The sequence below is a fragment of the Protopterus annectens genome, chromosome 2.part0 (genome assembly GCF_019279795.1).
Source record: "Protopterus annectens isolate FY-2018-M chromosome 2.part0, PAN1.0, whole genome shotgun sequence".
In the NCBI taxonomy this organism is placed as follows: Eukaryota; Metazoa; Chordata; order Ceratodontiformes; family Protopteridae; genus Protopterus; species Protopterus annectens.
This window is the reverse complement of record NC_056728.1, coordinates 1,150,316,987-1,150,344,486: the sequence shown is the minus strand read 5'-3', so window position 1 is coordinate 1,150,344,486 and position 27,500 is coordinate 1,150,316,987. Positions and strand designations below refer to the sequence as shown.

General features: G+C 38.5%; 1 protein-coding gene across 2 annotated transcripts in view; it reads left to right on the top strand.

Annotated features, from left to right (window-relative positions):
• COL25A1 (collagen type XXV alpha 1 chain) overlaps window positions 1–27,500 on the top strand; it is a 1,631,546-nt gene that overhangs the window by 40,748 nt on the left and 1,563,298 nt on the right. The window lies entirely within an intron of this gene.

Below are 27,500 nucleotides of genomic sequence, written 5' to 3'. Positions count from 1 at the left end.
CACACACACTCACACACACACGCACACACACACGCACACACACACACACGTGCACACACACATGCACACACACGCACACACACACACACAGACACACACAGGAAAAGACACACACACACACAGACACACACACACACACAGAGGCACAGACACACACACACACACAGACATGCACACACACACACACACACACACGCACACACGCGCACACACACACACACACACACACACACACACACACACACACACACACACACACACACACACACACAGACTCACATGTTTAAAATCTGATGGAAATAAATGTTTTTCTTTTAGCACTTACTAATTGCATTCTTTGAATCTGCAGTTAAGAGGAGCTGCCTCTGTCATAAATAAAAGCTTGAAACACCATGTGACATCTCACCTATTTATCCATCGAAGACAAAAAAACTAACTTACTTTCCTGTTTGGTTAGCAAAGTGTGTAATAAAGACTTTATGTTTTAATGTAAATTGTTAGTTGCTAGCTTTTATAATAGCAAAGTATGGCAGAAACAGTCACATGAATTCAAATTTTGAGAGTAAATGTCCTGCTTAAGTATTCTGCTTGGAGTAATTATTCCTTTAGAAATACATTGCACACACCTCGATAATGCACCATTATGTACTACAAGTGTGTGCAGCTGCAGTTCTTATCATAAGCATGTTAGTGGAACTGAGCAGCTCTTCTCTGAGTGAACACACTGCGGATGATTAGAGAGGGATCCGACAGGTGTGTAAATTCTGTGTGTCAGCATTAACACAATGATGGCAAGTGCTTCTGCATATTCCTGCTGAGGTGTACCATCAGTACATCCAAAATCAAAAATATTTTCAGAATGCATTTTATCAATTAGTCACATACAGGGATGCTACAATTTTCCAGCATTTCTTATTCTCTTTATGTCAGACCTTTATTATGATAATCATTTATTTATTGTTGCCTTGACTTCTACCATTGCTTCTGGCTGAAACAAACCACCAATTACCCCTCACACTAATTAATAAGTATACATATTGAAAGAGAATGAAAACAGATAGCTGCATTAGATCTTGGTTAGACCAGAATAGAAACTATACACAACTATTCTGCCATTACGTATTGCAGTTTGAGAACAGTATTTCAGTTAGCGCATACTTTTATAAGAAATGATTTGTATCTCAAACAGGAAAAGCTGTCCTTATCATGATATATCTCAGAGTACCCTATATAGTTTTGTAGTTTGTGAATAACTGACATAAGCAGAGGTGAAAGCAATGGGAACATTTTGTAGCTGTGGTCTATAATGGGACTGAAGACTGTAAACAAATAGTTTTCTTGATCGTGTAATAAGAAAAAAATCATAGTGGTAATCTTATGGTTAATGGCATGCAGTGTATATAATTCTTACCTTTAAGGTTGAAGGAAGATTGCTGAGTCACATATGACGGAGATGAATCACAAAGTAAATAAGTTGGATGTATGTCTATAAACAGATAATATGAAGTTTCATTCATCATTCATTAATTCATGCATTCCTGTATTCATTTTTTGATACCTGCTTCATCGTCCACAGGATCTCTGGATAGCCAAAGCCTGTCCCAGGAAATAATGAGCAAAAAGCAGGGAACCGAAGCTATACCAGATAATAATCTATTATAGTATGTGCATAAACACACATTTATATATGTATGCATGCATGTGAATGCACATGCACACACATAGATGCACACATTCACACACACAAAACTACAGGAAATCAGGAGGCGTGTCACTTCAACCATTTGAGATGTGAAAGGGGAAACAGAAATAGTCAAAGAAATTCCAAATGAACAAGGAGGCCATGCTGACTCCATTCAGAACACCTGCATCTTGTATGAGTATGAAGCTTTCTGAGGCAACTGTGCTAACTGCCCTCAGTGTGCCATTTTTTATTTGTTCATATTCCATAAATTTCATAACCTTGATGCCTTATCTTTGTACTACCCACTAATCAGCAGCCATTATCATTTTATCCATTGCCTCCTACTTTGTGTTATATGCATGCCTGGGAACAGCTTCTTTGATACTATTAAAAGGAAGTGTAGTTTAACTTATTTTGTGCTTACTGTCTCTACCGCAACTTCTTTTTTTTTATCTTTCTGACAGCAGGGTATCTGAACAACCAAGCAGGGTGTTTAGCTAATGGTACACTTTGCATTTAAGTAGTTTTATCCTTTTCATGTTACTTAGCTCTGTTTACATTGTCATCCTCTTACATTCTAAAAAATAGGGACTCAAACATCCTGTAGAGCAGGTTCTTTCTTTTCTTTGTCATGATATCATCAGTAGCCACTTCCAACAGGTGAGCATGTACTGCATATTGGTCTCCTTTTATTTGTTGAATTATAGATGTCACAGCTACTATTTGCGCATTCCGATATAACAAGACCTTCATCAGGTAACAGCTAGAAGTGAACAAGGAATATCAAATTTTCCTGTAAATATAAAAACATCCCAATTTTTCTTTTCTCTGACTTGTAAACTGTTTAATTTGTTCCATGTCTTGGTCACTGGTGAGGTAACTCAGTGTACATAGTATGCGTATCATTGTGGGACAATCTGCCATACTAGCAACTTGATCTAGAAACATTTTGTTGTGTGTACTGTTATTTTATATGTATTTGCAGGACACATAGTAAAGACATATTGAGGCATTTCTATTTTAAAAGGGTAAATCCACCTGAGCTTTCAGGCTTAGTCGCCAGCAGTAAATCAGGAATTATACAATGCCTCCTCTAAAACGTGCACGCTGATTGGCCAGCCCAACCAGCGGAAAAGGTCCGCTCGCTATGTTAAAAGAGTTTAACATAGACACAAAACTCCTTTAACATAGCTCCGTTGTTTATTTCTGTTGCTTTCAGCTCTGATAATTATTTCTTTCTTAAATAATGGACCAAACCACTATATTATGAAACAGATACCTCTGTTGTTTGGCCAGAATACTATTCCTTTAATTTTGATAATCCATAACAAATTCAGAACAATATAAAATAGAATGCTGCCGTCTTACTCTAGAATAACATCCCCAAGTGTTTTGATTTTGAAAAGCAACCTGAAAATAAACTGTTAAAAAGTTTTGACAGACATATTAAACTTCAGATGGGAAGTGAAACAAGACAGATGTCATTTTAAAATTTGTAAACTACAACTGTACAGAAAGACAAAGAGGGCACCTAACACCCTAAGTACAGAGACCACCATTATGAGTTTTTGCATCTAAATAAATAGTCCTTTACCCTCTCCTAATTATAGGCATGTTTAATAAGTTTCATCCAGGCATTGTCTAAATACAAAGTACTTTCTTCAGTGACTCAATGTCACATAAAAGTTTACAAAAAATGTCAAAAATCTTATTTCTTTGAGTTTGTGGTTCATTACACAAAAGATACACATTTTACTGGATGTGTTAGGTCAGTTTCATTGTATACTGTTTTGCATTAATTTTCTTATGAATTAAGTTAAACAAACATTTTGTTTGTCTTAACCACATTTATTGGAGCAGTTTAGCAAAGTATGCTGGCAGTTGTTGTGAAGAATTAAGACTTTGAGCTGCTTCTTATGGTCAAGGTATTGATGCCCTCAATCCTTTATATTGTCTGAAGCTGACCACGTTACTTAATCAGGCAGTTGTTTGGGAGGTAAGCAAGGCTTCTCAATGGTGCCATATTGTTTTGTATCGAAGTGCACTGGCTTATTAATAAATTGTGGGAATCATTATATAGTTGACATGTAGTAGAAATAACAATGATACCTGACATTGGAGCATGACATTCGGCTATTTGATCTCTGAGCATGTTTAGGACTCAGATATATAGAAGTCATACATTTTTCAAACTAATGAATGGAAAACAGTTTAGTGATATATTTATAGTCAAATTATATAAAACAGCAATCAGTATCAGATCAGTTAACTAAACTAGCTCTTGCCAGTGTAATATGACTGACCACAGTATGAATGATTCAACTAAAAATGGCATTTGTGAGAATCGGAGTTGCACTCATCACAGCTTTGAAGAACTATTTCTTTCTCAATATTTTGGGGATGCTACAGTTAGATATATTAGTAAGGCAGGGGATGGCATTACCTCCTAGAATAAACCTGTTTTTTGCACTTTTTTTGTGATACTGTTTTATTTCAAGGGTATTATATTCGTTGACAAGGCTTTCAGTATGTCATACAGTGTCATACTGATGATCACATATTTGAGTGACACACACAAACACACATATTTATTATCACTGGGCAGCACAATCTTGCTTTTTCAGAATGCCTGATTCTTCAGTTTGGTTCTCAACTGTAATGCCTTCTGTGCATCATCTGCTGCATGTCCTCCCTGTGGCTATCTGGGTTTTCACTGGGTAGTCTGTTTCTTTCCCACATCCTGAAGAAATGTTGTAAGGGAGTGCCAAATCACTTGTAGGTATATTTGCCATGTGACCGTGTGTGTGTGTGTGTGTGTGTGTGTGTGTGTGTGTGTGTGTGTGTGTGTGTATATATACGCGTGTGCATTTGTACATGTGTGTATGCGTGTGTGGGTGTACATATGTGTGTTTGTACATGTGTGTGTGTGTGTGGGGGGAGTATTTGTGTGTACATTGTGAAGATCTGGCGCCTTTGCACCTATTGACTGCTGGAATATATTCCAGCGCCCCCCAATGATCTTGAAGAGAACTGAGTAGATAATCGGAGAATAAATGAATGAACGAATAACTGTGCATGTAATTTGAGACTAGAATATTTTGGAATTCCAAAATACCAGTGAGCTTTTCTGGGGTGCAGCCACAAAGTTATACTTGCAATGCTTGCCCTTGGGAGAATGGTGGTAGGCTCTATGTGACATGGATACAGCACTGGTGATTGTGGTCTGTGGCAGAGTCTGCATGTATTAACATAGTGCATTGATGTCACACAGGTAGTGGCTACTGTGCGGACTAGCTACTGGTGGTGTCTCTTCCATGCATTGGACACTGAAGCAGCAGTGTGCAGGTGCTTTTATCCTGTTACAGGTTTGAGCCAGCAGGGAAATTCAGCCATTTGTTTACATTTACAGTCAAGTTGAATGTTAAGAGCAGCTGCAGGGAAAAGGCACCTTCAGGTATCTTGTGCATTTTTTTTGTCTATACCGAGCTTTCACTTTGTAATATTAGTGCATGCTGCTGAACACAGGAGTGTGCACACTGCAGCATCCTTATTTGGGCATGCTTGTGATGCAGCATGTAGTAATGCAGCATGCAGATGGAGGATCACAATATAGCACTACAAATGTGTGCTGACATTGGATCTTTGCACTGTACTGGTGTCTTCAAGGCAATGGGTGCAGCTATGGAAATACTCGGCTTTCATTTTAGTTTAAACACCTCTCAATGTTATCATTACCATTGGCTATAAACATTAACATCAGCAGAAGATACAAAACAGCTGTGCCATACTCCTGCTATGATATAGACATTAGGAGATATCACAGCTGCTTTGCTCTTGAAGTCATATTATATTTACATTAATGGACAAACACTGCAGGACCGTGTTATGCCTCCAGCACAGATCATAGTCCTGTATGTGGTATTTGTTTATTTTGAAAACAGAATAGTGTTTTATGAAGCACGATGAAGCATTAACATAGCGAATCTCGAATGCTGGCGCTGTGTGTGTATATGGGGGTGGGCATGAGTGATGCCTTGTAAATGCAATGTTGGTTTGTATGGCAGAAGTTAGTGCTATCAAAGGTAATGCTTAGATGCAAAGTGCATGAAGAATTCTGTATTACCAAGACTTGAACACTTGCTTTGTGTGGGCCCAGTAACACTACAACAATTAATGCAGAAACACTGTGATGAGTACACTAATGTCTTTGGGGTATCTCAATTTGTCAGCAGTTGGATTAATTAGTCATCTATTTCATGTATTTAACATTTGTTTACTGGGAAAGTCCGACTTGGAACAAAACCAATTTGCAGCAGAGACCTGAGAAGAAACACTCCAGGCACATGTCTTTGTAATGTGGGATGAAACCAGAGTACCTGGAGAAAACCCACACAAACACAGAGAGGACATGCAGACTCCACACGGAAGGCAATCCATCAAAGAATCGAACTGGAGAACCTCTGGCTGTGAGGCAGCAATGCTACTACTGCACCACTGCACTTTTGAGGACTCTAAGTACATACTGGTAGCTGATACTATGGAAAAATGTGTTTTACATACTTCCTGAAGAAACACTGTACTTAAATATCTTGTATTAAGTATTAGTCAGTCCTGCTAAAAGGTGTTTCTGATTTATTCAACATTGTCCTGAAATTGCATAACATTCTCTCAAGTTTGTATATCTTGCAGGGGATGCTAGTTTAGTAGTTCACATCAGAACAGCAGACACAAACATCACTAGAGTTATGACATTTGTGTATAACATGCTCATTTGTCATCAGAGTCATTGTGCTATAATATACATGTAGATAATTCACATTTGTCATCAGTTCTCTCTGCCATTTTTATTATAAATCTGCTTCCATAAAAGAAATCTATACTAAACCTGAACAAATAGGAAATGTTTGGCTGTGTCTTTGGTTGCAGGTATGTACATAATTCTACTGCTGAGATATTAAGTGTATGTGTCGAGGCAACATAACTTATAAAAATCTGAAAATTCTTCTTTTCTGTTGTGGTATGAAGATGCACTTTGTACTGTCCATGTGGAGGTGGTAAGGAAGAGTTCACTGAGATATACAAATGCAGCACAACACATGATAAAATCTAACACTGGAAACAAACTGACAGCAGGTAACATGAGGTGTTAAGACAGGAAAACTGGTATGACATTCACGTACTTGCTAAGAAAGATTATGAAAATTAAGTTCCAAGGAGTTCCATAAAAATAATAAAAATAATTATTATTATTATTATAATAGGTCATGAAAGTTCAGGATAAGTATGAAAACAGTGCAACCAATATAGACACTTAGTGCATTAAGAGTAAAAAATGAGGAGGAGCAGGGCAGGCCCTGAATCAGGACTAGTCGGCTTGTTCTAGAATCTACTATCACAGCTGCAGTGAATTTATGCATATATTTGCCTGCAGCAGTATGAAATCTATAGCATTTAAGTGATACAAAGGCCATAAATGCAGCAATCATTTCAAAAATGATGTCTCCTAGTATAACAGCAGAAGACATGCTGGATAATATAGGCTGAAACACTACAGATCTGCCCCGTAGGGAATATCGCAGCCAACAATATGATTAGTACAGTGAGACTAAGGCCATGTTATAACCGTGAAGAAAAAGCTGATGCCTGGAAGTATTTCAGACTATGCTGAGTTTCTGAGGGTGGCATAAATAGTGTTCATGTACTATTTTGATTGATCTAAGAAGCATTTAGGGGCGCAGCTTTTATTATCAGCCTTTATTAAGAAGAGGAAAAAGATGATGATCTGTAGTAGCCTTCATTTGGAAGTAGCAGATCACACCTTTTAAACTATGCTGCTTCCAGTAGCACTTACGTAAGTGACTATTGCTGATTTATTTCATTTCAAAGAGTGTTTTCAAAGACATTTGTCTTATTCTGAACAGCATAATAAGTATGTACGATGGACAGCTTCAGCCATGCACATTACTAATTTTTTCTGTGTGCAATTAACGCTGACTATGTAATGTGATTTTTTTAATGCCATGTTTCATTTTGCAGCAATGAATAATTAACTTCTTTGGGAGTAATTAAAAACAAATAGAATAGAACCCTTTCTGTGACTTTTGTTTATTCATTGCGTTTTTTCTTACTTCAGCTTTTGTCCTGCATTATTACTTCTTGCTACACATTGTTGTTTTGCCAACAGTTTTTACTGTTGCTTCCTCTGTTTCTTTTTTTGTGGCTTAGTGTTACATGCATGTAAAATGCTACATAAGTCAGCATATGTTTCTTCTTTTGCTTCTGCTATTAGTGCAGGAAAGCGAATTCGCTGAGGATCGGAATCCATAAACTGCATTTGCCAAAAACATCTTGCTGAAAACACCCTTTTAAGTATTTATACGGAGGGGGCAAGCCCCCTTGTATCCCCAATAAAGCAACATTAAACTCCAAAGATAGAACAAACTAGCAAAATGAACAAGTAGACAAGCAGACTGTAGGCACACCACTCCACACCGTTTATTGCAAGCACTTTCGTCGGAATCAATGTTCTAACTTCTTCAGACCTGAGTTATCATACCTGAATTCTTATATGCACTAAAGAACATACACACAACCACCTAATCTGTAGAATGTATTTTGATTTATTTTCCATTTCTCAGTACAGTGGTGCCCATCTCCCTACAACTATGGACAATAGCTAAGGGTGCTCATCTTAAAGCCAGGAATTGGCTGCTGTTGTTACATAAATGGTTCCTCTTCCCTACCATTACCATGACTGTACCTATTCATTACTGATACTGTATCCATATATCCATGTAATCAAGCTGTCATAAGGGGCCTTGAATTATGGATTTGTTTTTTGGATTTATATATGCAGTGGATAATCATTTTGTATTGTAACATTACTAGGAATAGTTGCTAATTTCTGAACAACAGTAAGACAAATTGAGCCACCTCACTGTATTTGCCCTTATGTTTTTTTTCTTTTTTAATTTGAGGGTTTGCATTAGTATGCTGAGGCATCCTATGCTCCATGGACATGTCTGTTAACTGTTTTTTTTTTTAGTTTGGAAGTTCAAGTATTCAATTTAAAATCAATACTTTTGATGGGTAACCAGATAAACCCACTAGACAGAAATGCCACTTGTCAGAATGACCCAGGAAAAGGGTCTGATTAAGTGATTTGCTTAGGGTCAGAGTTTAAAAGTGGATAATTAGGTTTTGGTGACTGTGCTTTATTGAGAGGGTAAATGTAAAGCATGAATGCATGTATGAATTAATAAGCAAATGAATGAATGTAGATTTTTTAGGATTTGTAGTGGACTGTAACATTGCTGGGGTGGATTAATAATCTATCTGATGTATCACTGAGTTCAGTTTATTAATCATAAAGTAAAATGTTTGCATTACTAATTACATAACTCACTAATATACCTTATTAGTAACTCAAAATGTGCTACAATGGCTAATTGTCTTGCATTTTGTGGACGCATCTGATGACATGACATTCTTTAATAGGAAACATATGCTCATTTTCTTTTGGATTATAGTTATGCCTGATTAAAGTGCCTGGTGATTATAACCATAACAGAGGCAGAGATGTCCCCTGAGACCATGCAGTGTGGGCTATTTCCACTATGTATACCTTCCAGCATTTGCTTTCTCTCTAAGTTACAATTATCCTCTTCATTAATCTTGTCATGAAGAAGATGCCCCTTATAGCATTTTGGAACAAGTGCCTGGCAAAGTTTTCTAATATTCCTTTGTCCTATCATCAGCCATCTTGCAGAAAAGCTGCTCAACCTGTAGGTCTTTAACTCCCTCAACTACTTTTACATTTTTTTATACCCACCTGTGTTGACTCCATAAGTCTTCATGGAGTATAAAGAAATATGTGCCAGAATGATTTTACTTAATGTAAAGCATGGGATCATCCAGATTTTTATTACTTGTTCAGACTTAAAATCGCACTGCTACTGATATGATCCTTCACTTAGGTTCTCTGCACATTTATTAAAATCATACTCAAGTTCTTGCCCCAGCATAAAACTGCATACAGACTGACTTGATTTCTCAGTGAATCCCATGCACAAATCTCCAAAAACATTTTCATACAAAATCAGAATATGCACTTCAGTTAATGACATTAGCCTCATCTCCCAATACAGACACACATTTTCAAGCATCTCTGAACAAAAGTGTCCTACTTTGTAATATTAGATAGACCTGGAGAATACAACTATAATTTCCTTCAGTAATATAATAAGCTTACCAACAAGCGAAATAATTACTTTATTGCTCTTTGCACTAATATTCAGACTCATGCATAATTGAATAGCTATCAGTTTCCAGGCTTAAATTTCATACCCATTTAAATCCTAACATTCAGTCTCCCAAACCTTAAAATGTCTCACCTCCAAGCTATTGCAACCAGAGAATATGTTTTCATTTTTCAAAACTGCTAGTGTGGAAGAGAAAACCAACCAACAGAAAATTGTTTCACCCTCTCATCTTTCAACTGTTTACTTCTGTACAAGGCCAGATCCAGCAGGAGTCAGGCCTGGTGCTGGCTTGGGGGCCTGGCCAGAACATTAATTAAAAAAAAGTTTTCCTGATTTGTTCAACATACACACAAAAAAGTTTCCTTTGCTGTGCTGCTTTAAGGATACTTTCAGCCAATACCAGATACCAAGATGCTGCTTGAGCCATTAGCTGGTGTGAATGTATGCGTAGCAATCTCGCTCCTGTTCTGGAACAAGATTTAATTTCTTGGCAAGGTACACCATTAAAAAATGGCATTTGTTGTCTAAGGTTGTATCTTCTGATATTTAAGCCCTAACTTTGAGAGGATTTCTGTCTATACACACAGAGCAGAGTGGAGGAGGGGCGTTGGCTACAACTCTGATCTGAGATATATAACAATAAGTATCCTGTTTATTTGCCTTATTTATACTGGTTATTGCTTCTAGCAATTTATATATAGCACTTTTTTATTGTCTGCTGCATACTTTTTACTGTATTTTATTGCTATTAACTAATCTGCACGGGTAACTGTTTTGTTTGCAGTTAAAAGCACTCTGTAGAGTCTCCTTGCTCCTTTATCTGTTTAAAAACTTTCATTTTGTGGCACACTGCTGTGATAAAGATTTCTGTAGTGTTTACTGTCTAAAATAGTGTAGGCTAATAGCTTTAGTAGTTAGTTGCCCACCCCTACTGTAAATTTGATCTGGGACAGATATATAACAATAAGTATCCTGTTTATTTGGCTTATTTATACTGGTTATTGCTTCTAGCAATTTATATATAGCACTTTTTTATTGTCTGCTGCATACGTTTTACTGTATTTTATTGCTATTAACTAATCTGCATGGGTAACTGTTTTGTTTGCAGTTAAAAGCATTCTGTAGAGTCTCCTTGCTCCTTTATCTGTTTAAAAACTTTCATTTTGTGGCTCACTGCTGTGATAAAGATTTCTGTAGTGTTTACTGTCTAAAATAGTGTAGGCTAATAGCTTTAGTAGTTAGTTGCCCACCCCTAGTGTAAATTTGATCTGGGACACACTTCCCAGTCTAGGGTCATTAGCTGATTCTACCTAATACAGAGAAAACATCTGACAAGGCCAACCCACTTAGTTTCTTTCCTTCTGTTCCTCCTTTCTCCCTTTCTTTTAAAAAAAAAAAGTGCCTGACTCTCCTTGTGTTCTGATTGTGCTTCTCAAACATTTTGGAAATATAGAGTATATTTTAGTGCATTTATTAAAACTATTTGCCTTAATATTGCTACAACTCAAGTGCTTAGGTTGCATTGCATCTGAATTGTTTTAGTGTGTTTTAGCTGCTTTTCTGTATATATAGACTTCTCTGTATATGTAGACCATCTACTTATTCTACTGTATTACTGCCGCTTAAATTGTTTTTCAGTTGTGCACTTGCCTTGCTTCATTTAAAAAGTTTTAAATCGCTAATTTTGTAGAGTTTTAATTACATTTACTGTTTAGGGCTACACACTCAAGTGCGTTAGTCTTTTCTGTGTTTATTTACTGTATTATTGCATTGTTTAGCCTGTTTTAACAAAAAAAAACATAATAACAAAAAATACTATCTTGTTTGCTCATTTCTTGCCTTTCCTAGCTAGTATAGTCCAGATCCCAGGCTTTGCTTGTCTCAGGACTTTATTTTCTGTGTTCAGAGCTATCCAGACCTTGCTGTGGTAGAGAGAAGTCCTACTGCTTACCAGTGGGAGTGGTGAGCATTGTACTGCCTATCTAACACTAGATGAGTGTTTTCCAGCTCTGAAATTGTAATTATCTTAGCCTTTTTGGGCTGATTTCTATCCCTTTCAACTTTCTGGCTTAAAAACACGTGTGTTTGCACATTTTTCGCATCGTGCAGCACCACGGGGCTACGGTTAAACTATTCCAGGTGCCAGAAAGTCTGCTCTTTACATTTTCTCTTAGAACTAGCTGGTTTCTCAGTAGTAGCACTAAAATCTAAACCGCTGTGACTAGCACTTGCTCTAGAACCTGCTAGAAAGCCCTAGGAAGCCTTAAACTGATATAAGCACTCAACTCTCCTTGTCAATAAGGAGAAATTAATTGTAGGCACTAAACAGCCTATAATTGCAAAGTACCTTGCAAAGGTAAGGGAAAACAGCTCTTGTACTTTACAAAAAGCACCTAAAAAGCATGTCCAAGGGTCAGCTTCCAGTGATTTCTCCTGTCCACCTGGTGAATCTGGGCATACTGAGGCAATGCAGCAACTGCCTCATGTACACAGACAACCCTCTCCTCCTACCACCCAACACTACTACCTGCGAGAGATGCACTTACATAGGCAAACTGGAAGCAAAGCTCTCTCAAGCCAAGATTGTGCTAGACAGTCAAGAGAAGAAGGTTAATACCTGCACTACACCTCAAGCAACACATAACCGGATCCCGCGGTGGTGGTGCTGTGGTAGCATTGTCGCCTGACAGTAAGACGCTGACAGGTTCGACTCTCAGCTAGAGCATCTTCTGCGTGGAGACATGCGTGAATGGGCGTACCTTCGTTGAAGGTTGTGCATTAGGGCTGGTAACTCAGCACGTAAAAATCAACTGCCAATCATTAGCGGACCGGAGTTCTGCTGTGGCGACCCCTAACCAGGAAAAGCCGAAAGACACAACAACAACAACAACAACCTCAAGCAACACATAGCCCTTCAAAACCCACACCATCAACACCCACACATAGCAACACTAAACCCACATATGCGGAGGCCCTTAACATTAACCTGTCCAAGCAACAAGGACCTCCGAAGCTGAAACACAAACAAACACCAGTCATAACCAAAGTGACACATAGCTCACAGCACCAGTGTGCCACCCAACAGCCTCTAAGGCAAGACAACGTACCCAACACTTTAGTCATAGGTGACTCTATAGTCAGGCACACTGATGTCCCACTCACCAGGCTGAATAAGGAGAAAATTACAGTCAGCTGCCTGTCGGGTGCCAGGATCTGCCACATAAAGCATGCACTCAAGTCAGTCCACAACAAGTACAACTATGACTCTGTCATTGTCCATGTTGGAGTGAATGACTTGAGGGAAGACATGATAGACAAACCACGATGCTTTGCCAGAAATGGTCTGCACATGTCACCCCTGGGATTCAGGTTACTGGCTAAAGCTCTTGCCACCCCTATAATGCCTTTTTTAGGCAAGATTCAAAGGACAAAACCAACACTGTAACAGATACAAGCATGCAAAATCCGAAGGTAATACTACTCAATGCTAGAAGTCTAAACTTCAAAATGCACTCTCTTGAGGCACCCCTAAAAATGGAGAACATCGATATCTGTGCAGTAACTGAGACCTGGTTCATGGCTCCAGAGAGCACCCCTGCAATACCAGGCTACAACTTTACCACACTTTTTGGCCACCAAACCAAGACCGAAACACTAAAGGTGGAGGAGTGTCCATATTCACCAAGGATATTCACACCTCCAGGCTAGTTGCCCATCACAATGCATCTGAAATTCTCCAGGTGCAAATAACACTAGGTAAGACTGCTATCCAAATTGTAGCTTGCTACAGATCCCCCACCATGCCCCAAGATTCTCACTACACCTTTCTAAACATACTTGAAAATATTAAGATACAACCAAACACCCTAATACTGGGTGATTTCAACTACCCTGCCATTAACTGGGAAAACTACTTGGGTACCAACACCTTTTCCCAACGGTTCTTGGAATTCATAAATTCCCACGCCCTGGATCAACTAATCCATTGTCCCACCAGGGGCTCCAGTATCCTAGACCTGGTCATTACCAGCATGGGAGATATCTGCTCCACATCAGTGGTCACCCCCTCATTGGTCAGGTCTGACTATAAGCAAATCACCCTTGACATCCACATCCCACCCCCCAGTAAGGAAACCTCTGTAAAAAAACTTCTCCAAAGCCAACTTCATGCTACTCAAGTCAGAAATGACAAACTTCATGACACCCATGCAGACGGGATCTGAAAGTTCGACTGCTGAATCCTACACTAAGGCACTGTACGAGCACATCCACTTGTGCATGAATCGTGCCATCCCAAATAGAACCAAGATGCTCTCCTCAAAAAAAGGAAGCCAATCTGGTGGTCCCCTGCCATAAACAAACTTTACAACAAAAGGAAGAAACTGTTGCAGAAAAGAGGAAAATCACAGGATGCAAAAAACTCCCTTACCAGCCTCAGTAAGAAGCTGAGATCCCTCGTAAAATCCTCCAAAGCTAGTTACAAAAACAAAATTGCCAAATATTCCAAAGACAACCACAAGGCATTCTATAGTTATGTCAAGAATCTAAATGGCAATGCTCAGATCTGCTCTGAGCTACAGATTTAGTGCCAACTTCACCCCCCTCTCACCCTCGAAAAGGGTCCATCTCAATACCAAAAGATTGCCAAATTCTGGTAATCACGGCCACACAGGTAGAAACCGCACTCTCCAAAGCTAAGAATACAGCATCCATGGGACAACTTGACATCCTGGGCTGTGTACTACATGAACTACAAAATGAACTGGCACCTCACCTAAGTGTCATGTTTAATCATAGCCTCACCTCAGGCTTCGTGCCCACTGAGTAGCACACAGCTATAGTTATCCCACTTCACAAGGGGGGGATCCACCTTGGATCCTGGGAACTAATGCCCCATCAGTCTGACAAGCCTGATCTGCAAGGCCATGAAACGTATTATCATGGAACTTATAAACAAAGACATTGGCAACCTTCAGACACTGGACTCCATGCAGTTTGGATTTGTGAAGGGACGATCTTGTCTCCTGAACCTGATTGACTTCTTCGAATCAGTCTCCAGAGCTGTGGATGAGGGTAAGGCAGTCCACACAGCCTATCTGGACCATGCTAAGGCCTTTGACACCATCTCCCACTCTGGAATCATAGATAAACTTACTAAGCTGGGCATAAATCCCTACATCACTCGATGGGTTGCCAACTGGCTTACTGACAGAACCCACACTGTAAAAGTAGCCGACTCCAAATCCAGCTCCAGACAAGTGACAAGTGGAGTACCTCAGGGTTCAGTCCTGGGACCGCTCTTGTTTGGCATCTACTTCTCTGAAGTACAGGCCAACACTAAGGGACTCTGGCTAACAAAGTTCGCAGATGACTGCAAACTGAGAGCCATTATTGAATCCCCAAATTATGTGGATAGACTACAAAAGGGCCTTACAGAAACAGATGCTTGGTGCCAGAGCCATGGGCTCAAGCTTAATGCCACGAAATGTATAGTTATCCCCTTTGGGAAAAACCATATACCCATGAATTACCACATAGGTGGCAGTACACTAAACACCGAAAGTGTGATGAGAGACTTAGGGACACAGGTGGATAGTGGCCTTACCTTCGATAACCACATTGCCACAACAGTCAGGAAATCCTTTTATGTGGCACACCTCATCACTAAGGGCTTTTCATCCAGAAAAAAAGAGGTCATTGTCCCACTGTACTCAACCCTCATTAAACCCATTATAGAGTACAGTGCCCTGTTTGGTATGTACTTCACAAGACATCTGCAGCAGCTGGAAAGGCTACAAAATACCTCACTAAAAGAATCACAGGCCTAAAGCAGATGCCCTATGCTGACCATCTAAAAAAACTCCAGTTATACTCTGTGGCATATCATCTACTCAGAGGCAATCTCTGCTTAACATACAAGGCTGTGTCAAACGCTGAGCTGTTGAACATGCTCCACTTAAAGAATTCCCAATCCCTCAAAGCCACATGCTCCAGGGATCTAAACCTTGTCATCACAATGATCAAAACATGCTGGAGGGATAGGTTCCTGACCCAGAGACTCCCCATACTCTGGAACAGACTGCCCATACATGTCAAGCAGAGTGCCTCCTTGGCCCTCTTCAAAAGGAACCATGATGATTGGATGGGAGATTGGAAATTCATCCTGGGAATCATGTCAGTCTCCCTGCTAGACAGGGGTCCAGGGAAGTAAATATTGTGGGAAGAAATATCCAGGGAATTGTTAAGGCTAGGCTTGTATAGGCCCTAGGGCCGATAGCCTAGTACCAACCTATGAACCTATGAACCTAAGCATGTACTAGGACAAAAATCAGTGCAGAACTATGTGTAGCAGATATGAGCTACTCGGGGGGGGGGTTCAAATAACTTTCTTGTGCAACAGTGTGTATGTGCCTAATCTCCCTTTTAGAGAGAGGGCAGTAGACTCAAACCATGTACTTTGGTTACAGGAGCCAAGATCCTTAATCTTCTACACCAACTGCCAGACCTTCATCAACTTTTTTTCCTTTGGTAAATGACTGAGGATTAATCAGCCAATGTCAGTCACTAGTTTCACTTTTTTTTATATTGTTCTGATAACTTTTTAAGTTATTTGAAATAAAATGCTTTTATTTGCCTACGCTATCCAGTACATCTCTGATTTTGCTTCATATTTGTGCTCTGTCCTTGAGTAAGTCACTTAACCAGAGAGTGTTTTAGGTCAACTGGAAATTTGGACTAAGCTTCTCAATGGTCTTCTAGACTGCAAGCCTAGTAACTTGGCATACCTCTCAATTGTACAGAATTTTGGATAATGTACAGATTTTTGCCTCATATTTTTGGTCTGTTCTTCATAAAAAACACCTCATATTTTTGGTCTGTTCCTTATAAAAATTGTGTTTTTTGACAAATCACTGGGATGACCTAAGGACTAAAGTCACTAAATAATGACATGCATTTAAGTTTCAGGCTTCATATCCATCAGAAAATGCACTCTAACAGAAATCCTGTTATTCTAGCAACTTTATAAGTTTATAATAACAACATTTAAAATGTGCCCCTGTTTTTGAGCCTTTGTCCCCCCATTATGTCAGGCTTTGTCCAGATTTCTTGCACTAAGAGGTTGAGAGGTATGTATAAAGTAAGGAAAGTGATTGTAGTAAACAGAAGCAGTGTCATGTGAGCCATGTTGTTTACCTTAATGGTGGTAGTGTGTTTATTATTTAACTGCAAAAAATTGTTCAGCGTGAAGTTTGAGTTTGATGGTAATATTTTAACTATGAAAACATTTTTGATTTAGCTTGGTTTTTACAGGCACACAGGTGTGAAATGCACATCAGTTTGTTTAGCGTTTAGTACAGATGAGTAGGGTTATGAGGTGTTGAAGAGCTGCTTTCTGTAGTGCAAGGTTCAATTCCCTCAATCTTCATTTGTCTTCTGTGTGACTCTACAACTTACTTCACCAGCCGGTACTACTGGGCTGCTCCTGAAAAGGGACACATTTCCTGTGGGCTCTTCCAAGCTGTTAGCAAATGCATTATACATTTGGCTTTTGGATGCCTGTACCATTAATACTTCAGTATATGCTATCTGAGTATGAATCCCAGCACATCTCTTGGTGCTTAATGGGTTGCCAGATGCATTTTCATTAAATGTGAGTTTCAAGGGAAGAGACATTTACTGTTTCTCATGCTAAGTCTATTTTCAATGTGAAAGTGTTTGTTTTGTTTAGAAAATTACTGCCGATTTTGTTCTATACATTTTTAAATAATAGTTTTAAATGAAATCCAAGTCTCTGTGATAATTGTAAAAGCAAAGAAGAAAATATTATGTACCCTGTCAGATTTGAAGAGTGTTTATGGTAATTGGAGAAAGACAGCCAAGTAATGGGATACTGGTATGCCAGGTGGGGACCCAGTTCATTACCCTGCATTGCACCCCATTTGTTCATGATCAGTCTCTATTGACTTTGAAGCTGTATGCTGCAACAATACAGCACTATTACCCATGCAGGCAGGCCAGAAATGTATTGACTGGTGTCAGAAGGGATAGCTATTATTGATGACAGAGAAGGCATAGGGAGGTCAAAAATGAGATGTAGGTGTCCTGTAAGTATTTCAGACCCCCCCCAAAAAACAATATACTATATGCAGTAATATTTCTGATTTTTGTTTTACTTCTGGGTTTTTGAACCAAAGCTGCTGCACCATTTATATTGTCTGTAATTGTTTGCTTTATTCATTGCACCAGAGAATGAATTCATTCATTAATAGGCCAAGACTGTGTAATGTAGTCCAACAATGTTGCATTTTAGTAATATATTTTTCAGCACCATCTTTATAACCTCCAGCAACTGAAAAGGAGTTGATATTTGTCAGGCATATAGCCTGCATTATTTAGAGTGATGATCAGACATACACACACACACACACACACACACACACACACACACACACACACACACACACACACTCACTTACGGGCATGTGTGCATATAAACATGTTTACTCATACAAACATCAAAACATCATGTTTGTACATGTATACTGGTACCCTGCTTGTAAAAAGCCTGAGAACTGTACACTTTAAAAATCTTCAGTCGTTTAAGTCCCTGTAATGTGCCAGCATGTGATTTGTTCTTATTTCTGAAAAAAAAAAAAAAATAGAAATGCCATGGAATGTATTATGCAACATCACGGACTCTACTCATAAATCCCATGCACAATTGTGGAGAGTTTGGTAATAAATACAGTGGTATATAATATTCACAAAACAGCACTATATAATAGAGCACAATCATGTAAGAGGAATTCTGTGATTGTTCTCTATTAAATACTAACCACCTATCCCCTGAGCTAATGAGCCCACCCCTTTTCTCCTTGTGCCATTCACCAAAGCGCCACTGTAGTCCTAACTTGTCCTGATGCCATTAAGCAATGTGAGTAAAATGGCAGCCTACACTGTGTTGTAGCATGTGGCAATGCCCCCCCCCCTTATACACTGTTCAAAAAATTGGTGTGGGACTATGCAGCCAGGTAGTACCATAACTCATGTCTACAAGTCAAAGTAGTCCCCAGTGGCACACAGATCACAGGGTGCAGATATGTGTGTGTGTGTGTGTGTGTGTGTGTGTGCGTGTGTGTGTGCGTGTGTGTGTGTGTGTGTGTGTGTGTGTGTGTGTGTGTGTGTGTGTGTGTGTGTGTGTGTGTGTGTGTGTGTGTGCGTGCACGTGAGTGTTAGTATGCATGCACACGTGTGTGACTGTGTGTGTGTGTGTGTGTGTGTGTGTGTGTGTGTGTGTGTGTGTGTGTGTGTGTGTGTGTGTGTCTTTATACTACTCAGGGGGTATATGGTTACTATTCATCTCCAGCCTATGTCCATGTGTACCAAGACTTTTGTGAACCAGCATTTTCTCAACATATTTATAGTTTTTAGTCTGATTTATTTAATATACTGGGCATCACATTTATTTTCTGGTTATTCAGAATTACCTAAATGTTTTTCCCCTAGAGAGAATAAAATTGCTAGCCAAAAAGTTTTTATGCCAAAACTAAAATATGCCCGTCCCGTCATTTCACTAAAGTCCGTTTGCAATACCAACTTACTGCATATTTTAAGTAAAATGTGTAGACTTGTCAGTGTGGCAGACACCCCGAATCCGCCATTGCTTTCTACTCCAAAATACAAGCAGGTTGTGAGTAACAGGAATAGTGACACAATTACTAGCAGCATTTCGCATTAAATTGATAAAATAGCATTTGTGTCCTCATAGTCCCCAGCCATGCAGTAAGGACTACCTCTTGTGGTCTGACAATGCCTAATTGTACGACCATAAACCTTAAAAATACTGCTAGCACTGTTAAAAGGAAGGTGCCTCAAATTTGGGACCAGCCTGCTGAAATAATCTTCCAGAAGAATACAGGCAACTCCAAACTCTCATGTTTCACACCTGCCTCAAAAAGCACTTATTTTAATTGAACAATTTTTTTTTATTGTGGTGATTATAAATATGTATTTTATGTGGATATTTTCTCCCCAAGCCTCTGATGAAATTTGGACTTGTGCCCAGTTGGACTTTCCCGGTAAACAAAAGACAATAAATAAATAATTTGAAGATTACAGATGCAATTGTTTTAGAAAAGCAGGATAAAATAGGATATGTCCTCTATTGCATTATAAATAGGCTAAAACAATATAGTGGAAAAGCAGGCTAAAATAACATGCATCCACTATTGCACTATAAATAGGCTAAAACCCATATCCTACTTCCTACACATGAAAGGCTGCTTCATTCACTATGTTTCTGCTTTGTAAGTATCAAAGTATATTGATTGGTCAATGTATTTATACAATGCAAATTAAAGTCTGAATCAATGCAACATCAATGTGGAATCTTTGTTAAAATTATTTTGATCAAGATAGCGTATATTAACCTGTACAATACTAATTTTCTGCTCTGAAATGTAATTTCATTTATGTTTCCATAGAGTACTTTCATTTTGCTCCATCACTTAGTAGGAATTCTATAGTTTACATAAACAGTGCCCTTTTTATTAGCCAGTTGTCTGTGTAAATTTATTATTTTCTCCCTAGAGCCACGTCATTACTGAAAAGGGCCAAAGAGCCACCTACACCCACCCACTGGGTTAACAAACACAAACAACAAACAAAATCATTTCATAATCAAAAGTACATTTAAGGAATTACCTCCTTTCTACAGAACTGCTGTGAAAAAGCCGCATTTTGTTATTTTCATCTTGAAAAATCGGTGGATTATGTTATCTTCTAAGAGACCACAGCTGTCAGCTGCATCTATTTTGCAAAGATGTTTCCGGAATATTTCCAGCTCCTGTAAAACCTGATTTCTTTTCCCTAGACAAAATAAATTCCAGGAATGCATTAGTTTTTAAGACCAGTGTTAAGATTCATTGTCAAAGTCATGCTAAATATGTTGAAAAATCATGTACTATATCAATTCACAAAACAAAGGTTAACCATATTTTTGAAATGTGTTCTATTTTTTGGACATTTGCTACTAATTTTAATAGTTTTGTCTCTAATCTTTGAAGTGGACAACTGGCAAGTATCCCTGAAAAATGTTAAAACTAGCAGTTTAAATATGCCTTGATTTTCAGAGCCTGCTAGAAATATTAATTTACTGTCACACATGCAGAACAGCAGTAATATGAGTTATGAGATTTGTTTTGTACTGCTTTATCATTAACATTTTATAAAAACTGTTTCTATGTAACAGATATGTGCTTGCAAATATATTTTGTAAATGATCTGTGACCAAGATAGATATATTCATAGAACAGGCACAGACATTTATAGATATACTATTCTCGGCAATGACTGATGAATACATCCTTCCCTTGGTTCATTGAGAATTTTCTTAACTTTATTAAAGGACAATTGTTCTGTCAGACTTTTTACGTTGAGTGTCTGTACATATGTGTAGCCTTGGACTGCATTTGAAGTCCTTTAAACGAGACTGGAATATGACAGGACAAAGTGTTACTCACATCTCTGTTTGTCATTGTACCTGGACACACAGATCCTTTTTTAGGCCATGATTCGCCACATTAGCTTAAACCGTGTGTTGCTGCAGAGATCGGAAAGCTTTTTTTTTTTCTTAAATTGAGCAGCAGCCATAAGTTCAAAGCTGTTTTGATGAAGAACTGGGGAACAATGAAACTGCCATATTGCAGTGAGGAGGAGCTCGTGGGAGGTTACTTTTCATGGTAAAATAATTTAAGAGTTTCTATACCAGAGATCATACAGGATATACAATAGAATCTGTTTTGCTTCCCTACCTTTTACCTTTCCTTGCTGTCTGTTTCTGCAATGACGACAGACACTTTTCACAAACACAGCAGGAGAACATTTACACGTTGCTGCTGACTCTTTCAGCTGTTATGTTTGAGTCAAAGGAGCCCTTTCATAAAGTGTCAGTTGAAATACCAGATTCATAAAGAGGGCGAATGAATAAATATGTACCTTACTGTGATAAAAAACAATAATGGAGATAGGTACAACAGACCAAAATACTAAGTTAGGATGAAATTCAACCCACTTCCTGCTCCTGCGACGTGTGCAAGATACGGAAATCCTTTTTAACAGATTCAAATTAAGGAAAAAAGTCTCATTAAAATGTCCCTGTGTTTGTTGCTAAGAAATTTTATAAAAAACTAATTTTATCCAGTAACAAATAAGACAAAGCAAGCTTTTACTATAACCAACATTAGGGAATTCATGCATTATAAGGTCAATTAAAACTCTGCAGTAAAACAATAAATAATGCTGTATATGCTATATATAGAATATGCATGTATATTTATACATATAGGTTTACTATCAAAATAATTAAATGCACCTTACCATCTGTCAGAAGGTTGAACAGACAGGAGCAAAAAGACAAAACTGTGAACACAAATCCTGCCAACTCCGAAACGTCGACACGTAGCCTGTGTTCAGAGTTTTGAGCGTCGGTGCTTTGAATTGGATCGCACTACACTGGGGAGTGGGAAAATTACCTTTTTCCACACTGTAGTGTGATTTTGGAGTTAGAATATATAATTAGCAGGGGGTGGGTGGGGGTTGCAGGGGGGGCTTGCCCCCCTGCAAAGCAGTAGAAATATGTATGCATTTTAGATGGTGTATTTTTCAGGTGGTGAGCAGTCCAGTCACTGTTGAATATCGATTCTTGCCTTCCGAATGAATTTACATTCTGAGCACTCGGTTTGCCATTGTTCGTTTTTCTGGTTCTGGGATGTGAACATTCATGGTTAGGGCTTTCAGTATTTTGATAGTAAACTATATATATATATATATATATATATATATACATACAATATATACACATATGTGTATGTATGTGCACATTTTATATGCAACTACATATAGCACATGTACATCCATATATATATATATATATATATATATATATATATATATATATGTATATATATTGTAAAATCCACCCAGATTCATATTTACACACACGGCTAGATAGACAGACAGACAGATAGATAGATGCATATGCCTCGTGCATGCTACCTGAAATATTTTGACCCTGTGGTTTGGGAAATGAGTTTCAAGCTGAGGGGTGCATCTGCAAGTCCCAAACCAAGTTCTGCATATCCTGCAGTAAAGGATATTTATTTCATGTAAAACACAAATCAGATGTTCACTTATTCTACTTATAAATGTTTTTCTTTTAACTTTGTATGCATTTTAATTGTTTAGGAAGTGCTGTTTTAAGACTTGATAATTTTACAGTTAAGTTGTGTTTTTATTTTTTTTGTACTGTTTCCCCCCACTGCCTGCCAACCATCACCCCCCCACCCTTCTAGCCAATTATCCCATTCATTTCCCATCATGGGGATAAAAGCCATACAGCAGGAAACTGTCATTTAGACTGACATTAGGGGTGGTTTGAGTATTTTCTTCTTAGCCCCGTGGTCCTTGTGGATGTGTGACTTGTGGTGCTGGAGGATGGTACATTAGGGGTGGTTTGAGTATTTTCTTCTTAGCCCCGTGGTCCTTGTGGAATTGTGACTTGTGGTGCTGGAGGATGGTACATTAGGGGTGGTTTGAGTATTTTCTTCTTAGTCCCGTGGTCCTTGTGGATGTGTGACTTGTGGTACTGGAGGATGATCTGCAATGGGCTGTCCATGCTAATCATTCCTCCCTTCTTCAAGGGATGTTGCTAACAACCCCCCCAGTATGGAAAGTGGTTTCCCTGGTCTCCACCAGAAAAACTGAACTTCTGTCTGTGTTTCCCAAACACCCCCTACTGTCCTGACACTCTCCTTTGGAGACTTGAACTGGCCATGCCCCTATGCTCTTCTCTCTCCCTGCTTGACTAGACTGTTAAGCCAACCCAGTCACCTGTGGCACAATAAGGGCTCCATTGCTCTGTGCCATTTAGCCAGGCACATGCTTTTACTTTATTTCTAATTTGCTTAGACAGTAAGATGTGCTTCTGCTTTTCTTGCAATGCCATGTTTTGATTAACTACAATTATTAATATGTGTTTTTTATGTGTGCATTCTGTAAAGTTACAGCTTCTGACTTATGCTGAAATACATTGAAGATGCAGTCATGACTATTTTGTTGTGTTTGGGCAGGCCCACTACGAATAATCACATCTCATTTAATCGTGGCATAATCATTTGAACCCAAAACATTTAAAACCTTGGGATATCCCTAGTCAAAACAGTAACACTTGTAAGGTTGCAAAAGCAGGAAGGCATAAGGACACCACAAATACTGGCTCTATGGAGAAGGATATAACATGGACTGTAACCCAGATGTCACATGATCAGTTACGTACACCAATGCTTGTGAGTACAGCTCGCAAGGGTTTGAGTGACCAACAGTTACTTGCTCTTCCCTCCTAGGGGTGGGATGGCAGCTCAGCCTACTGCCTGCAAGACGTTCTCCCCACTGCTGGATATTCCAGCAAATTCAGCAGAGAGGGTCAGATACAAGCATTCACCAAGGAACTGATTCATGCTTTCATAGGATGAAAGGATATGCACAGAAGTATGCATATTCAAAGTGTCCTGCATTGTGGTACTACTATATAGTCAGTCTGCTTTGGAGGGGCAAGTCAACAAAATCATAATGGCGGCCTGGATAATAGGATTCTCTGACTGCATGTCACCTATGAGGAATGAATGAGCTGGTCAGCACATAGTAGGGTTGATGGTCAGCAGGCAAATGAAATAAAAGAAAGAAAGAACGAAAGAAAGAAAAAAAACAATAGTAAAGTTACTGTATCATCTACAATAAAACATAGCATACAACTCATCATAAAACTACATCTCCTTTAAAAAGTGGCATCAAGCATAAACCACTATCTGAAGTAGGAAACTCAATATACATTTATTAGTTCATTTATTGATTGAATTGATGGATATAAGGACCATTTTCAGCCTTTATATTTTACTTTGCTACCTATTAATTAAATAATTCATTAATTGCTTATTTTTCACCCTGTTTATAGACACCACAAAAATTAAAAGGCATACTGTCATGAATCTATAGAGTTGCCACCCAAATATTTCTTACATTGCTACCATCCATGTGTTAAACCTGCATCCCTCCCATAAGTAAGATAAAGCTTTCCTAGCAAATCTTATGAATCCTATACTTTGACCAAAGAACAGTCCAACTGCAAAATTCCCTTAGTAAATCTGACAAACATATATCCGGTTTACTATCATTTTGTCGAGTTCACTGTAGGCGAATTATCGATTCTACGAAACGTAAAAACAAAATTCACCACACTGAATGACAAAAATCCCAAACACGGAAGCGGGTTCGAATTCGACATAATTCGAACATTCACCACACTTCCAGGAACAGCACTACTATGCGTTGCACAGTAAAAAACGTGTTTTCAGGGGGGCAATCCCTTCTGCACCCCCCCATGTGAAGGGCTGTGCCCCCCACACCCCCTGCTACTTAGATATACAAACTCCGGGATCACACTACAGTGAGGGAAAGGGTACATTTCCTGATCCCACTATAGTGCGATCTGCATCAAAATGTCGAAATTCACAACAGCGAATGCTGTATTGCATTCGCTGTCGTAAATTTTGGCATTGTAGCATTCGTTTTTTCAATTCTGCCAAACAGCAGTTTCGCACTCATGTCAATCGCATGAAGTAAGATCGACAAAATGATGGTAAACCCATATATTCTTACTGTGCAATTCGAACAGATATTTGAAAGGTGATATATTACAGAGGTCTATAACTTTGTGAGAATAAAAAATAGCTTTTTTTTTTACTTTAATATCCTCTGACAACATGCACTACAAGTGTAAACATTTACAACTATGATTTCAGTATGGGTCACTTTGTTGAAAGCTTAATTGAGCGAATTGCTAACCATCAAACTCAATTCAGTGAAAGCTCAATTAAGCAAACAACTGTTTCAGCAAAGCATTTCCTAGGGAACAAAAGTAGTAGGCCAGCAACTATCCATAACAAAAACAACAAAATTAAAAACCCTGCGAAGTGGAGGGCTTCTCCCCACTCCCCCCAATATGGGGAGCTCACCCCATACCCACCCCAACTAAGCATACCAACCCCGAGATCACACTACAGTGAGGAAAAGGGCAAACCCCAATGATGGCCAACCATGTCCTTTCCCTAGGAAATTATTTGCTGAAATGGTCATTCACTTAATTGAATCACTGAATAGGGTTCGACATTTAGCAATTCACTCAATTAAGCTTTCAACAAAGTGATATAGACCCATTTCAATACATGTATATAATTTCTGCAGCACTTACTGCCTGTAATGTAATTAATTGAAATAAAGGAAATGTTCTCTAATTCAGGGTAATATCTTCATTGATATCATAAGGTTTTATTGTACTTAGTTCCACATTAACACTTATTTCTACTTTTCAAAGTTCTGGTTCCTTTCACCATAAAAAATTTCATCTTGAACAGAATTATCTAAATAGCACTTACCTATCCCTTGATGCTCCATATGTACGTGCATACATTAACATTTTGCTTTGAAATTTCTGAAATCTCTCTTCTGCATTGCATGCACATGACCCTTATTCTGAGTTATTACCCTGCTGCATATGCATGCAATATGTGCTTTTCCACACTGGTAACATCTAGGGTACCTCATGCCTGCAACAAGAAGCAAAGTAGTCATTCTAATTATGTAAGTTTCCAGTGCATAATGTCAATGTTTTATTCATATACAGAAAATGGCATGCCTTATATTATTTTAAAACAATATACTATGGCACAGTCAAAATCAACTGCCATCCTGTACAAGGTAATTATGATTAGAGATGTAAATCTAAGGGAAGCTATACATTTTCCAAACATTATCCTTGTTGAAAAAGTTACTGTTTCTATGTATATATTTTAAATGGGTTGCTGGGGTCCATGACAAGTCCTAGGTATTTGTAATGTTGTACATGTGTAATTATGGTCTGAAAACTGCTGTAAAAGGAATTTTCAAATGTTATTGTAGTTACATGTCCAGTTTCCCCACAAATATTTTATGTCTAATTCGAAAGCTTTTCTATACTAATATTAATTAAAAAGGGGGGAGTTTGTGTGGTGCTTTTAGAATTACTGTATCTATTTTGAGATTTTGGAATGTAGCCGAGATGCCTAATGGATTGTCTTAAATTATATGGGGACTGTCTTCATTTGATGATGTCGCTCAGAGGTGGGCTGTTTTGAAAATATAAGAGGTTGTGTACTTAGGAAAGTGGATTGACAGTAAGATGATGTTGAAACTACAAGCAGTGTAGATCTGTTGCTGATAGACCATGCTGGAATTTGCTGTGATGGTCATAATTAAATCTTTAGAGTTGGTGTTATGCCTGTTTAAGTAAATAAATGAGAAGAAATTCTACTCAGTGGATGCAATTATTAGAAAAAGAAGTGGAGAAGGCAACAACTAGACATAGCAATTCTCATTTTGTCTGACAGCAATGACCTGACTTTATACAGCACTCATTCCAAGCTTCATGCTGGTCTTTCTGATACTGTTTATTTTTATGCGTT